This window comes from Miniopterus schreibersii (assembly GCF_964146895.1).
Source record: "Miniopterus schreibersii genome assembly, chromosome: 1".
In the NCBI taxonomy this organism is placed as follows: Eukaryota; Metazoa; Chordata; class Mammalia; order Chiroptera; family Miniopteridae; genus Miniopterus; species Miniopterus schreibersii.
The window spans coordinates 57,819,959-57,837,279 of NC_138101.1; positions in this window are offsets into that span (position 1 = coordinate 57,819,959).

A 17,321-nucleotide genomic window follows, 5' to 3' on the forward strand; every position below is an offset into this window, starting at 1 on the left:
ATTGCTTTTCTCAATTACAGTTCAACCCACGATATGTGGGATGGAATTCCCTGCCTCACTGATGGTAGCCTTTGTGAATGAATGTGGGAAGACACTGCAGTGTGCCATTTCCTTTCACTGCACACTTCCACCTGTTTTCAAATGATCCTGACAGTAATGATGAGAAGAACATTCCCCAGATAGCCACCAGTTCAAGGTGAATGAGACATACATGGAGAGATGTGCACCCTAGAACCTGATTGATGCCTGCTTTCTGGAGTCCAGAGTGTGGGTCCAGTCCAGTTTAACTGAGCTGCAGCAGACTCAGTGACCCATGAGTAAGAATAAGAAATGCTTGTTGTCGTCATATATGGGGTTCCGTGGTGATTTTTTTTTTTTTTTAATGTAGCAAGAAGTGTCTGGTATGCATAGTATGAGAAATCATGTCCTCAGATTAAGCTCAAGATAAATCAGATGATGATCTCCCCTGTAGTGCTAACAAGCTAGCAGAAAATAAGAGAGATTACAGAACTGAATAGGGTGACTCTGGGGAGTGCAGTGGAAGAAGTATGGATACATGGCTATGAGAGGTGTATTCAATTCAATTCAATTTACTTTAAATTGAACTGATCAGTAGAGTCTTAAATGAGATTACATTAGGCCTGATCCTTGAAGGATAAATAAAATTTCTGTTTGCTGAGTTGGAGAGGAGAGCATTTTAGGCAGGAGAATCCACTGCGGCAAGAACAGGAAAGAAGACTAGAACATGTATGTCAAATAGTAAGTGACATATTTTGAAGCCCAGAAAGCATTATATTTAATAATATTATTAATTATAATTTAAAAAGAATTTTACCTGGTAACATTTTTGTATTCTCATTAGTCAGACAATAGATATATGTGTGTATATATTAATATACATATTAATATATAATACATTTATAAGTATTAAATATGTGTATTTATATATATTTAATACACACAGCATTATGTTTGAAGTAGGTATTATTATCTTAATTTTAAGCTTGAGTGAGAAAATTAAGGCTCAAAGGAGTAAAATAACTTGCCTAGCTAAATTATAGTCAGAATGGGAACTGAACTCAAGTTTATATGGATGCAGGCAAATATTAAAAGATAAATTTGGATAGGTAAAAAAGGATTAATGTTTAAAAGGCTTTTCCTGGTTTGCTAGGTGGTCTATTCCATGTTATGCATATACTAGAAAAGTACCAAAAGGCTTTGGGCAATGAAATGATATCATGACCATGTCTTGTGTCAATGTGGAAAGTGGATTAAATCTGGAAGAAAAATCATGAAGTCTATTTTAATAATCAAGATGAGAAACAGTGAGAGCTTAAATATAATGAGTAGTAGAAAAAAAGTGAAGGGGATGTATATGTGATGTTCAGTTGGTATGGTGCCTACTAATTCCAGAACACAAGATGAAAAATTTGTAACATTAAATATTCATGATATAATTAAAAATAAACTATGAAACCCTGGAAAGCTACTTGTAACAGTAAATTACCCTCAACTTAATTAAAGGCATTAAAGAATTAGAAAGAAGATATAAAGTGTGAGAGGGACACATAAATTTGTTGGGACTACAGGTGTTAATCGGGACTTGAAATGGTTCATTCAATATTGATATATTGTAAAGGCTCACCAACATTTTGGTTACACTGTGTCTGGCACATGAATGTAATCAATAACCATTTTAAAGGTAAATAAATGATTTATAAGAATCTTTTATAATATATAACCAAATTAGTTATAGCATATTAGAAATCTTTTACTTTCAGATTTTCCTAAATTTATTTATAAGTTTATTGTTAGGAATGTGTTGTGCTTTCTCTTACAGAAACATGTCATAAATTATGATCTAGAATTGAATCTACAAAATCCTGCTGATCATGTATATTGTATGGAAAACAATATTGCAGAGGATATAATTCAATCAAGAAATCAGAACAATTTATAATTAAATCATACAAATGTAAAAAGATGTGATATTTGTACTTATGGTAGAAAGTAGAATGAAGAAGAAAATGTAAAATATTGAGATTTCAAAGTTCATTTCATGCTATTTCCAGTAACTCAACAATGAAGCCATTTCTTCTATTTCATGCCTAATTTCAAATGGAAATAGTGGATTTTATTTTCTTTAATGTAGATGTTGCACTAGTGCTACCTGCATTATCTTGATCATGGTTGGTTTTGGTTAATAAATTGAATTAAAAGGAACAAAGAGGGTAATAAAGGAAATATATTTACTTTTTACAAAACTGAGGAAAACAAATGAAAAATATAGGGAAAGAAATAAAAAATAAAACAACTCAAGTGAGAATTTTCCAGATGTATTTTAACCAGAATTGTTGAAACAAAAGCTAAAAAGGAGATGAAGGTAATAAACAGTGAGGAAGCAACAATGGTTCAGAGTATCACCCACATCTTCCACTAGATGGACCCACTGGCCAGGAACAGCCTGGTATTGTAGGGAGGATTCAGCGGACAACCTAGCATTGAGACTTATGAGAATATTAAAATTCAGGTACTTTGAAGGATAAAGCCCTCACAAGTTTTGGCTTGCTTGTTTACATGTTTATTCTCTAGACTTTGAGCTGCTCAAGAAGGATTTTAGTTTACTGTAGTAATAATTCATTCATTAGCGTTATCTGCCCCAATGCCTAACTCTTAGAAGACCCTAAGAGTGTTTGCGTAATGAAAAAAAAAGTAAATAAATGAGTTAATGATACAATAAATCTATGTGCATTTTAATTTAATTGGTGATCTTTTTTTTTTTTTTTTCTGCTGTCGTTTGCTGTTTTATTTCTTGTTAGGACCCGGAAAATCGCTTGATGATTATTATTCCCCAAGGTATATTTCACTTTACATTTCTGACACTAGTGAGGTCAAAGAAGACCACTTTTTTTGTTTTTGGTCTGTTTTTTGTTTTATTGTTGTTTTTTGTCTTCTGACATGTTCCTTTTTAAAAACACAGAGACCGTTTATATGCAATGGTTTCCTTTTCATCTTATTGACTGTCCAGCCACAGGCTGCAAATTATGCTGAGTATAGATTCAGAAGAGTTTATTGAGCAAATTTGGGATTGTAGGAGATAGGACCAAATAACTTAGAGAAAATCTATTTGAATACCTGAGAAGGCTAACACATCACAAGAATATTTAAAATAAGTTATTTGAGGAAGGGTGTTGGCATCTGGAGACTGGTATTAGAACCTTACCTCTGTTTCCATGCCCTTGGCATGGCCAACTTCCATTTTCCCAGGAATCAATCTTTAGTCTGGTCACAGCCTATTACTTGAAAAATTGATAGCTTCAAGACATTTTGCATTTGCTCATGACAGTTGCTCTATCTGATATTTCCTTCCTTACAAGTAAACCAACCATTTTTCAAAATCTAGTTCAAATATACTAACCCAGTATAAAGTTCTTCCTGAGTCCTACATGAAAACTTTGTGCATTGGCCCTTTAAGAGGGTGCCTGCATTTCCAGCCGTCTCTCCCTGGCAGACAGAAACCCTGCTGCTTTTCATAGCTAGATGTTATGTGAACACCTTTCTCAGTTCTGGTGCTCTGGGCTGGGAAGCCCAGCCTGGGGTTTAGGCCCCAGAGTTCTCAGTGGGACCCCCCACAGCTGAGATCTCCCTCTGGACCTTCAGCGGCTGCCTGTGGGAGCCCAGCCAGCCCTCTCGCACCTCTGCACTTCCTACCAGTCTCTGTGGGGTCTCCACTTTTCCTCCTTGGTTATGAGGGTGCTCTCCAGCTTGTCTTCAGTTGCAATTGATTATTCAGGATGGTTTTTCTATATTTTAGTTGTAATTCCAATTTGGTCCCGGGAGAGTGTTAGTGTAGCTTCCAGTCAATCCACTGCCATCTTGGGATCCCTTAAATGAGTATAACTTTTTAAAGTGTCAATGAGCTCTTCTCTTTTGCCTTTCCATGAACAAAATAGTTCACCTAGTCACCACAAGGCACTCATCTACTTAGGAATAAAGGGAAAGGTGCAGGAAATAGGAACACCTATGGTTAGAGCAGAAATGCATAAGGGAAGGAATTCATATGTAGTTTCTGAACTCGAAGATGGAATTTCTATGTCTGTAGCCAAACAGTGGCTTTAAAAATTAGCTTGTATATGCCATAAAAAGGAATAAACTCTTACCAATTGTGACAACATGGACATAGAGGACACTGTGTTAAGTGAAATAAGTCAGATAGAGTAAGATAAATACCATATGATGTCACTAATATATGGAATCTAAAAAACAAAGTAAACAAACAAAACAGAAACAAATCATAGATACAGAAAGCAGACTGATTGTTGCCAGACGGGAGTGGGGTTGGGGGGCTGGATAAAAAGATGAAAAGATTGAGAAGTACAAAGTGGGAGTTACAAAATAGTAACATGGATGTAATGTACAGCATGGGGAATACAGTCAATAATATTGTAATAACTATGTATGGTGCCAGGTGAATACTTGACTTCTTTGGGAGATCACTTTGTAAGTTATATCAATGTCTCACTACCATGCTGTACACTTGAAACTAATATAATACTGAATGTCAACTGTAATTAAAAAATAATTAAAATTTAAAATTAGCTTGTTTAGTGTAGAGAAAGATGCCACTTGTAATTAAGATCAAGGCCATTAAACTTGCTGATTTAGTGGATAAAATATGGGGAATTGAATAAATCAGAAGTCCTAATATCACTCTATCTTCAAAAATTATGGCAAAAAGCAGAAAGAGAAGGGAAGAGCAAAAAAGTCAGGCCTTGTTTCTGTTGCTTTCCATGTGGTCCACTTATGAGGTAGGGAATATAGAAACCCTGTGGGATAAAAGGAAGAGACAGCAAGAACACCTTCCATCAGCACCACGTGCCTCAGTGGAAAACAACTTAAAAGGGGAAACTATTTTGCATTCTGAAGGCAATTTTGCATCAGTGAGGTACTCCAGAATGCCCTTAATGAAAAAGACACGAGGGCAGTACTGATTTGAAAACTAGGGTAACTTCTACAATATCCACTCTGGGAGGCCATGAACATGTGTGGGAATCATTGTGTTCTGTGGGGCTCGCAGCATTTAGCAGATGAGCCACAGAGGTCAAGTGTTTTGGAGCTCACATTCTATCACAAAAGCGCCTGGTTCTAATTCCTGCTCTGCCCCTTACTTTGTGACATTAGAAAATACTATAAATTTTTCATCAGCACTCTTGTCTGTAAATTTTGATACTGAGTACTTACCCTACAATGCTGTTACAAGAGTTGAACAAATTAGTTCACAAAAAGTACGACTCACCACGCGTGGGATTGAGTAAACATTAATAAATGTTAGCTATCTTAAAAATATTATTATTATATTTCAGTAAACAAGTATCTACCTAAAAATGAGGTTTCAGAAATCTTTTAGTCATTTCACAGATATAAATACTTGCGATATCAAATATATTTGTAACATTTTGAATATTTTAATTCCATAAGTACTTTTGTGTTACCTCCATTCACATTAACATTTTTATTTACAGAAGTGAAAAATAAAACTTATGAATACTTAGTCTAAAATATTCAACATATTTTGTATTCCAGATATTGGGCAAAAACATGCTAGCATAAAATGATTCAACTATGTGATTACAACATAAAAAATAAAATGTGAGCAGCAAGTCTGTTTATGTTTGTACCTTATGTTCACAAAGCTTGCATCAAAGGAGGCCTTGAAGGTCACTTCTGTGGAGAACAAAACTATATCTACAAATCCTCACAATGTTTTCTAAGGGAAAAAAGTACACTCCAGGGACTGTGACATGGTCGTCATAGGAATTTAAGCAATGGGAAACATGAGCATAATAAAAGTGGCTTTTAATACTCCTTGTGATATAAAGTTGATGTTACTCACCCATCACACTTTTCTAACAGTGTTAATTCGAGCTGTGTCACCCACATTTCTTTACTTAATTCTACAAATGCTTGCATTTATGAAAATCTCACAGAATGAAGCTTATTGACCTATATGAGTAGCAATATTTATCTCATTAGTACAAGGGGCTAACCACCTGAATATATCACTCAGGAAATATAGACATATCCATTTTTTAACATGTCAGCATTCAATTGAAAAATTATGTCATTGATGTATGTTTCAGCTCCCTCTCCCCCCCATACATGTTAGAGGCTCATGTGCAGAAACCTGCCCTTTTAGAGATAAAAATGCCTATTTGTAAGTGAGCAGATGGTATTCTTCAAGTTCCGAGGCACATCTTAGGCAGAATCTCAGGGGGAGGAGGGACTGTGGGGAGAGACGGGCTGGTGCTGTTTGAAACTGCTTCCTGGGTGATTCTGATAGCTGCCCGCCTCGCCCCCACTGTGCAGAGCTGATTTAAAGCTTAAGGATACATAAATGTCATGTAGGAGTTGATTTGAGCTGCAGAGTAAAAAATGAACTCCTTTCCTGGTAGAAACTTGTCTGATTGCATTTCTTTGCATTTTGTCATACTTTTCAAAGACTGAACCTCCCAAAAATATTCTAAAATGAACTCATTTAAAAACTTTCAATTAGTTCAGATATGACATTATTTCCATTTGTATAATAGTGTTAAATGGCAGGTCTCACATGGTCATTCAAAGATGCATCAGGCTTGGCAGGTACCTTTCATTTCTTACTACAACTTCTTGCCCCCCAGTGTCTCAGAGAGGTCTTCCATAATCTACTACATGCTCACCTCCATCTCCACTCTCCATCGCATTTTCCTTTTCACTTCTTTCATCACAGTCACTACCACCAGACTTCTTTACCATCTCCAACTAAACAAAAGCACCCCAAAGGCAGCAATCTTTCTATTTTATTCTCCAGTGATTTCATAATGCCTCTCACAGTGCCTGACAGATAGTGGACACCCAGTAACTACTTCAATAACTAAGTAGAAAACTGTTAATTTTTGAGAATCTGGAATATTAAATTTTCCATTCACTCAGTCTATTTTTAATTAATAAAGATATAGAGTTATTAAATATTAGGACATTGACAGTAATTGATATTCCTATTCAATACAAAAAATATTCAAATTTAACACTGGCTTTATATTTTGAATGCTGTTTTAAAAATATCTCATTCAGAGAACATTTTAGGATAAGATTTTGATAACAGATATCAAACCAAAAATAACAGAAGAAAAAAATCCTACTACAATTGTTATCATAAGGACAATATTAGAATGTGAGAACTCCCCTAAGGGAAGTAATGTACTCGGACAATGACAGCCTCAGTAGAATACATTTAGCAGAATACATACTAATGGCTTAAGTGCTCATGTGAATGGGGTGTTACAGTCCACACATTAATCATCCATGCTTGAGTGTCTGCTTAAGTGGATAATGCACAATATTTAAAATGCCATATTCAAATATATTGGTGTTCAAATTGATTAAAACAAAAGGTTCTAATATTGTAATTAGTGTAGAGATGCAGCACATTCTAATTCATTTAATAAAGTTTTGCTTCATTTTTGTTAAAAAGATATTTTCAAAGTGAAGAGTGTAGAAACATTATTTATTTTAAAAGAAATAAAAATCGGGACATGATATATCACCTAGATGCTTTACATTAGCAGTGTCTATGTAAAGGCAGAGAAGAATGTGTGTATGTGAGTGCTATGTGCTTTCCCGAATGCAAGTCTTTTGGACATAAAGGAGGCAGGGGTGGGGTGGGGCTGGGGTGGGCATCACTCCCGGTGGGCAAATCAAGAAACATAGGTGTGGTGATCAGGAATCCTATTTTGAATTCACTGTCTTTTTTGCCATTTCTGAGGACCCTGTAATACGTTCCTCTCAATAAGCATCAACTAAATATCTGTGAAGGAGTGTATCGTTTTTCAGAATGTGTAGCACCTAAGTACTGAAGCAAAACTTTGAAGACCATTGGACTAGTTCTGGTGTATTTATAGGATGTTTCTTATCCGCAATCAAAGGGAGTTTATTCAACTAATAGAAAATTTCTACCCAGAAATGGAGATTAATATAAATGGATGGGATCTCAAATAATCATCTGGTCTAGTTTTGAGATGACTGACCAGATGGTATTTTTTTCGTGAATTTTATGAGCTGAGACGTAATTTATTGTACAACTAATAATTGTTGTACCACATGGACTTGTGTTGAAAGAACCTGCTTTGAATATGAATCTAAATTTGTTGAAAAGCTTGTAACTGCTTAGCCTATAGAAAAATGATCCTGTTCAAAATACATGAACCTATGGAAACATATGTATAATACATTTGTATATAGTATATATTATTAAATAATATTATTAAATATAATGTATGTATATTAGTAAATATTATTAGTTATTATTAAATTACAGAATACATGAGATATTAACATATTTCTTGTTAAGACACTACTTACATATAGTAAGTAGTCAGTAAAAATTATTGATTATAAAATAATTGTTAGTTTTAGGATATATTATGACATATATTTTCCTTACATAGGTTCAATTTTTCTGTTTTTCCATATCAGTTCCTTTACAAAATTATGCAAATCCAAATTTATCTATTATTAGAAGAGCTGATAAGACAAGACACAAAGTAACACATTTCAAAATTAAAAATTTCTTAACATTTTCTCATATTTATTATGCTAATGTTAATACTTATAGCAGTAATTATCATTTAGTCATAGATAGTTTATAATGGATTCTGATTCAATTAGATTCCACAATTAACAACCTACTCAATTATCTTATAGTAATTAGACTTCAGTACATCAGAAATAATGGATAAAATAAATTATTTATACCTGGGCTGAAAAACTACAAACAGATGAAAACAGTAGCTGTTCTTAATTAATGAATATAATTTTGTTTCATGTGTTTTAAATACATTTTAAGATGTTTATGAAAGTACTTATTAGATGAGAGAAAATAATCATGCTAATGTGGTTTATATTATTATCCTAACTAAAATTGACAAGGTTCTCAATTTGGAATTGTTTGTCAGAAAACAGATGTGCATTCCTTGAATGAGCCATGTTTTACATAAAGAAGACTTGACTTGCAATCACATTATCTAAGCTAATATCTGAAAACCAGCCTAATTTACTAAAAAGCATTTGAACTTAAATTAAGTGCTTTGAGATCCTGCCCAGAAATTAGAAATATATTGATAATTATTGTCAGTGGAAATATATTATGGCAAGGATTTAATTTTCTGATCATCATTTTGTACTGTGAAAATCTTGAAGTTCACATGTGGTGGGAAATAATTATATAGAAACAAGCATGAGCTGTGAATGAGAAGATTCCAACTTAGGCCTATGACTTGTCATCTGTCAGTTGTAGTTTCTTAAATTGTTCAAAGATCATGATCAAATCATGGGAAGCACTAAATCCATTGCATAGAATGTAGTCAAATCACAATTGCAGCATTGTGTCGAATCTTTGCCTCATAAATTTAAAACATGTATATATGAGACGTCATGCTCCCCAAATGTAGGTATACATGTTAGGAGCATTGGCAAACTAGAGTGCCTCTAGAGGACGGCATTCAGGATTGCCAACGTCTAGAAAGCATGTCATTTGGAAGCCACTGAGATGATCTAGTCTTGAAAGAGTAGACTCAGCAGAGCCATCTTTAAATACTTAAACAACTTTGAAAATAATAAAAGGATTAGACTTTTTTCCTATGACGTTCCAAAATTCAGAAGTAGGATCCATAGTGGAAGTGAAAAGAATATAGTTTTTTTGTCTTATCATAAAAATTAGTTTTAAAGCCCAGTTCTTTTACAATGGAATAAATTGCCTTGTGAGATAGTGAGCAGTACTCATGGTAGAACCGCCTAAGTCAATCTTTTAGAAACACTGTAAGCCATACTAAACTCTAGGATTCCTACATATTTAAGGTTCTTACAGTGCTTTGAAATTTCTTTTAATATTCTAAAATTCAGTGTTTCACATGTGTTTTTTAAAGAAAATCTCTCTTTACTTTTCAATATTGTAACAAGACAATTTTAATTTTGAATGCTTTTTCATTCATTCAGCCAATAAATATTTATGGAGCAGTTATTACTTGACAGGGGTGATATTAAGTACTGGGGTAGAATGGACAGCCAAACTAGACATAGTGTCAGCCTTATGGAGATCAGAGATTAGTAGAGGCAGACATTACTCAATAGTCATATAAACAAATGAGCAATTACAAACTCTGCTAAATGGTATGGAGAAAATGCACAGTACTGTGACCTTGTATCAAAACTATGTTTCCTTCTATTTCACTATTACCATGTAGTGCAGCCAGCATTATCGCTTACCTGAAGTACCACACAGCTTACTGGGCTCTCTGTTTCTACTCATGCTGCTCTCTAAACCTCTCTGCTTCACAAGGATAATTTCCTCAAAATGTAACTCAGATCATGCCTCCACCCTCCCTGAAATCCTGCAATGCTTCTGATTGCTTCAAAGATAAAGACCACGATTATCTACATGGCCTGAAAATATTTTTATAATATAGTCCATTTCTATCTCCAAAGCATCACAAATTACTTTCCCCATTTTCTATATTCCAGCCCCTTTGAGGATCTTCAGCACTGGACCATTACTCATTCATTAATCTTCTGCAACTAGGCCTTTGCACATGCTCTTCTCGCTCTTTGCTAAGCTCTTTATCTCCTTTTCCTTCACCTAGATTACTCCATCATATGTAAAATCACATGCTGCCTTCTTGTACACAATCAAGTCTTTCTATTTTTACTTAACAAATATTTATTGAGCTCCTATTATGCACCAAGCATATTCTAAGTCTTTGGACAAAACAGAGAGGCTTACCCTTGAGGGAGAATAAACAAAGATTCCTGCTAATTTATACTCTACCTAGGAAGTTAAGCCATTATCTAGGTGCTTAGATCAAAGAGTTGATTCCATTGGATATACAACTGTATTCTCACAGATTTTTCAAAGTTAAGGTTTCTAATAGCTCCTAGAAAAGTAAGATTAGATAAAAGACTATATATAAAATGGTTCTTTGACAAAAACACACGTTATTCTACATTTACAATTTATAGAGAACTTGATTCATTTCATACCCTAGGATTTCATAACTTAGTTGATAGTATGCTAGCCTATGTATTAATACATATATATTTTATGTGCCTATATATGTATTGCATATGTATATTATGTATGATAACATAAGTAGAATCTATACTAGTCTCCACAGAAGGATGTAAACTAATATTTTACCTTGAAAGTATTAAGAAATTTATTCAAAATTAGTTTTAATATTTGGGAAATTAAGTTAATGAATTTATAGATGCTGGTTATAAAATGTACTTCTTTTCAAAGCAAGTGGTCATTAACTAGCTAATTATTTATTCCAGGAAGCCTTTATTTATCATGTTATTGTGTTGAACATGAAAGGAGGCTCTTACAAATTAGGAATCCTCCTCACCGGTCTGAGGAATTTATAGTCCACGGAGAGAAACAACATAAACGAAGCAATGTGAAGCAGTATATCCACAAAGTACAACCAAGTAAAGAGTGAACATAAAAGAAGAAAACAAGGAAACTTTTCCCCACTCCAATTATTTTCAATACACTTGCTTATTCAGCAAGATAGCAGCAGTTTAGCCAAGAATTTATGTTGCGTCAGATAAAATCCACTAGTGAGACTGTGATTTCCGATAAGAAGGTAAGAAATAACTGCTAACTAGTGGTTTATACTACTCAAAAAAATAAAATAAAAATAAATGCAGAGGCCGCAACCTGGAATGTCCAGGAAGCTTTGGGCACGTTGGACGGTGATCGTATTCTCCTATGATCAGTTTGAAGGCTTTACAGTTATGGATCTTAGGAGGAAAATAACAGGTCAGGAAGTTTCTCCTTTGCACTCGCTGAGATGAGCAAAAGGGTAACTAACACATTTACAGCTGCTTGGAAAGTAGCTGCGTCAGTCAAGACACCGGTCAGACAGGCTCTCTGGGTGGTAGTTGTAGCTCAGCTCTCTGTCACCCCGACCATGGTGAGAGCTGAGACCTGGGAGCAATGGTTGAGGAAACACCAGGAAATGGAAGGACCATTGGCCTGGATAAAACTACAGTCAGTAAAAGTGGAAAATAAACTTCATGTGTTTGGCCTTTAGCAGCCTCAGAGACTTCAAATAACATTTTCCCAAATTGCTTTTGAGTCTTTTATGGCTGTAATGCTTTTTCTTTGGGTCACTTGATAGTTTAAAAACTGCAAGCAGTTGTGAAGTAGCATTAAAGGGATGTAGAAAATATATACTTTTTTTTTTTTTCTTAAATGCTACTTAATCTAATAAAATTTAGGCCAAGGGGACATGGTAATATAAAAAGTTATCAATTTTTACTGCCAATGATATAATGTTCGTACTCAAAAAAGACCTTTATTTGCTTCAGGATTGGCCAAAACAAACTTGTTTTCATTGGCCTACATATTGTTTACATAGGGCTCAATCCCATCAGTTGAACAATTTAATGTTACTCCAGATTTCAGGTATTATTTATGCTAAATGGTTTTGTATGTAGGGCACACAGTTTAAAAGGGTGCACTTTGTAATATTAAATAATATGAAAAATGAAGGCTGAGAACAGAATTTAAATTTGAAAAAACTAATATGCTGACAACTGATAAATGGCCCAATTAACATTACAGACATTTTACCAAGTTGAAAAATGAAAAGCTAACAAACAAAATTTTATTCTTATTGGAAGCAAAGTTAAAAAGTTTATAAAAATCATTTTCCCCCCTATTTTAGCAAAATGACTGAGGATTATTTTTTCAAATTGCTTACCCATAGTGCTTTAAAGAAAGCATTTTATATGTGATTAACTACCATTCAGGTGAGTTATTGAAGAGATTTCATATAAATTGAGTATTTATGTCTTGAATTGCTTTGTGCCATGGGCTCAGTCTCTTAAGTCTCTGAGAGCAGGGGTGTCCCACTCATTGCTGGAGCCCGCAAGAGCTGGACAATTGTGGGCACACAGCAGATCCTAAGACTCTCCAGACATTTTTGTTGAATGTATGGATAAAGGCCCTAAAGAGAAAATGAACACAGAAAAGCAAAATATAACTCTGAATATGGAAGCATTCTGGGTGGACTATTAGTAAAATTGAGTTCAGGATGATGAAAGCAAGGTTTTGCCAAATTGATCATGTAATATGAACAGAAGATGTTATAATTCCCCCAAATAATTTCTGCCATCAGCTCTGTAGGAAAAAGTGAGTAACAAAATATAAAAATGTGCTCTAAAGATGAATTTAAAATTACTTATGTACCTTCAATCATACGAATAGTTTAAGGGAAATACTTAAAAAGAGCACACCATTTTTTGTTGTTGATATTTTTCTGATTTGGAAAATTGTTCTTTGGTTGGAAAAGTGACCAGAAGACAGAAATAAAAAGGTGGTGAATCCACAGTAAAAATACAGCATAACATAGTTGATGGTTTCAATTCTTTCATCAACTTGTTTTTTTTTTACTAAAGACCAATTTGTTCATTATTTTGCCCCTTCCCTCCGCTTCCCTCCCTCCCTCCCTCCCTCCCTCCCTCCCTCCCTCCCTCCCTCCCTCCCTCCCTCCCTCCCTCCCTCCCAACATTAGACAAATGAAGCTATATAAAAAGATTTAAATATCTACCCTGGGATTTGGACAGACCTAAGTAACTTTTGGGGAGCCATTCACTTAAAAGATGCTAAGGATATGGTCCATCAAGTGTAGGAATTTGGAAATAAAGGAGGGCCTGAAAGACACAATTCCCCTATTTTCCTTCACTTGCTCATTCCCTTCAGAGTTCTCTCCTGTGACAGTTTTACACTTACCCTGAAGCATCTTGTGGGCACAATACATACCTTGGTTATCTACATTTCTTGGTCTTTAAGTTAACTTTATTGAACAGAAAATCTTTTTATTATTTCATTAACTTTATCCAAGTGTCTAAGGGTATCGGGACATTATAAAAAAATCTCATATTAGGAAGTCTAATGCTAAGGCACTAACTATTGCTTCCTGTTTGTCACGTGTCTCAAAGCCATATGCCTCAATAATTTCTTAATTTATGAGGAACCTTATTTTCTAGAAAATAATACCAGACTTTTTAGAAAACATCAGATTGTGTCTCAACTTGTTGGCATTGGCTAGCTTTTCTAGAATGGCAGACGTTGAGAGCCTGATCCCTTGAAATGACCTATAGCATAAGATGATGTGGATCAGTTCTCCTTCTATCACTAAGAACCTGCTGGAGATTATACCTACATATGAAGGTGCCACACTCTTTTATAAAACTGAAAAGGTTACCATAGTTAAATGATATTGAGCTGCTGGGTGCCAGAATTTCTAAAGCAGATTCATCTACAAAAATCAATATGGACATAAGACATTTATTGCATTATTTCATTATACATCCATACCTCAAACATTTAACGTGTTGTCAGGAATAACACTTTGAGCTCTTAAACCTTAACCAAACGGAAAAGCAGGGACCCACAGAAAATTAAATCTCCAGTGAACCAATACATCAAATTGTATGATTTTTTTCCCTAGTTATTCCAATGAATTCCTGAAAAGAAAGGAGCCAATAAAGTGTAAATAGAATTTCAAAAAGTGTGCCATATAATAGAAGTATTTTTGAAAGGATCACTGACCATGTAAAAGCATCAACTAAGTGGGATATCTAATCGACTTAACAAAACAAGAAAGAAAAAGAAGACGAAGGAGGAAGAGGGGGAGGAAGGAACAGATTTAGAGAAGGTGAGAAGGTGGCTGTAGGAAATATGTGGGTTTGGAGTAGGTCATTCTTGACAATTTCTGGCATTTGTGAAATAAGTCGTGTAGGACAGTTGTGTGGTAATAAAGTGGCTGTAATAAAGGAAGCTTGAGGGCCAAAAGAGTAGTGTGAGTCGTGAAATCTATTAATAATGTCTCATATAAGTTGACAGGTGGGTGCCTGCAGAGCATTAATCTGTGAGAGAAAACAGTGTATGCTAGATAAATGCATATTTTGCTTGCCTTGACCATTAAATTTATATTTAAATAATACCAAATGCCTAGATGATGAATAAAAACATCGATTATGTAAATGTTATACTTTATAAAGTCTCTCTATTCACAAGACAATTTTCTGAATAACCAATGTTTATCTAGTATAGGCATGAAGTAGGGTTAGCAAGCAATGCAAAAATAAAAGGGAAAAAATATTAGAGTAAAATATTACATCATGCTTTATATAAACTATTTGTTAGGCTATATTTAATTATTTAGGCTTCACTCTATAGGTTTGTCTAAGTATTTGAGTTGTATAAACTTTCCCCCTCAATATTTTCCACTTTAAATAATGTTGAAAAATGTTCTAGCAGCAAGTTAGAATTTATAGGACATTTTTATGATTCAATTTAGCTGTATAATAAAATTTTTTTGTTTTATAGAAACATTATTTGATGACTCTTCCCACATCCTAAGGATCTAAATTCAATTATTTAAAATTATTAAGTGACTTCTATACATATATATATATACACATGAATGCATTCAGTGAAAATATACTCAATTGTTCGACTTGTTATTTATGTTGAATTTTTAAGGAGAAAAATCACAGGAAAATAAGTTGATATCAGTAAAATTAGGTTTTACAGCACTGCTATTTTAATTTAAAAATATTTCTAAGATCTAAAGTTAATATATATCCAGCCTGATTTTCTACAGCTTTTATTTGCACATTTATTTTAATTAAATTTGACACCTGCACTAAACTTTTAGAATATTGAAATCTACCAAAACACCAATTTTTTTCTGAATATTACAGAAAAGAGAGAGATATTATATTGCTATAAGTCTTATCCACATGAAAAAATATATTGCAGTATGATGAAAGGAGATAAGAATATATTATATTACAAAATTGAATATAATCTTTAAGAATAGCAGTATTGCCACTATGGTTTGAATAAAAAAGGAATAGAAATTTCCCTGTGTGGAGAAGAAGTCCATGTTTGTTTGGTGAAGCAATATTAATATTTTGATAAGAGTAATATTTAACATGTAATTTTAGATGCTCAACAACTTGTATCAAACATTAGGCTTCTTTTGAGCAGCATATTACTTTACCAAAAGTAATTTATTTTCCTATTTGGAGATGCTCAGGACTCTTGCAAAAGTAAAGATGCACCGAATTGCTGATACAAGTCTGTGAGGCCCAAGTTCTATACTGTGAAAGCTAAGTAATAAACTTGCTATTGATTGAAATAAAACATGTTAACAATTATGTAGATCAGTCAGTTGGTTGTGATTTTTATTCATATGATCTTCATTCTTTTCTTGGCAAACCTGTGAAGGTTCACTTGCTGACTTGCCTAGGAAGGCACTGGAGCGAAGACCTTGCCTAGGAAGGTCTTTTGGTTATTTAATCATGCCATCCCTTGTCCAGTGTCTGTCGTATACAGAGACACCTAAGAAATGAAATGTGAGTCTGGGAGAGAAAGGTGATGAGATTATTATGAGATTATGCAATTATGAAATTTGTATTCTAGAAATTTACCACAGTAGTTACTCATAAATTTAGAATTAATTCAGTAAGAAAACACCCCCTGAGAATAACCAGAAGTAAGTTTATGTTTGCTTAGGCCCTCAGAATTTCTTTGCTTCCCTGTGATTTTTCATGTGTTATTTTGGTCATGTTGCTTTCATCACTTTGACCCATCAGATAGAAGTCAAAGCTTAATAATCTGCACCGATAGAAGTGTGAGGAGATCCATCCGTTTGAGCTGTGAAACCCGCTGGCTCTTGGAGATATGCTGTTTGTGTATACTGAGAGGAAGAACATAGAATTAAGATAAATCAAATAGAGTATTGCTGCGAGAACTGTACACAACCATAATTATGGAATGAATCATTAGGTTTCCTTAAGAACATCTAAACAAATGCTAAATTGTGTTAATGTTTAATACAGAAGCCAAACTGTGTTTTTGAGGTAGAGACTTAATTTTGTTAAAATTTCCCCCATCCTTTACCAGCTCCCTATCCTAAATCTACCTCTCACATCCCACCCCCTCTGCCCTCTCAATTATTCCTTATTATTCATTTCAAACATAGATTCACCTTTAATTCTCCCATGGATTTGTTTCCCACACATGCCTTGAGCTCCCCCCCTTTTTTTTAATCTCCACCAGAGGATATTTTTTCCATTGCTGTTTCAGAGAGAGTGGAAGGGAGGGTGAGAGAGAGAAAGAGAGAGAGAGAAAGAGAGAAACATTAATGTGAGATGTTTCACACATCAACACATCAATTGATTGCCTCCTGCACATGCCCCAAGCAGGGCCG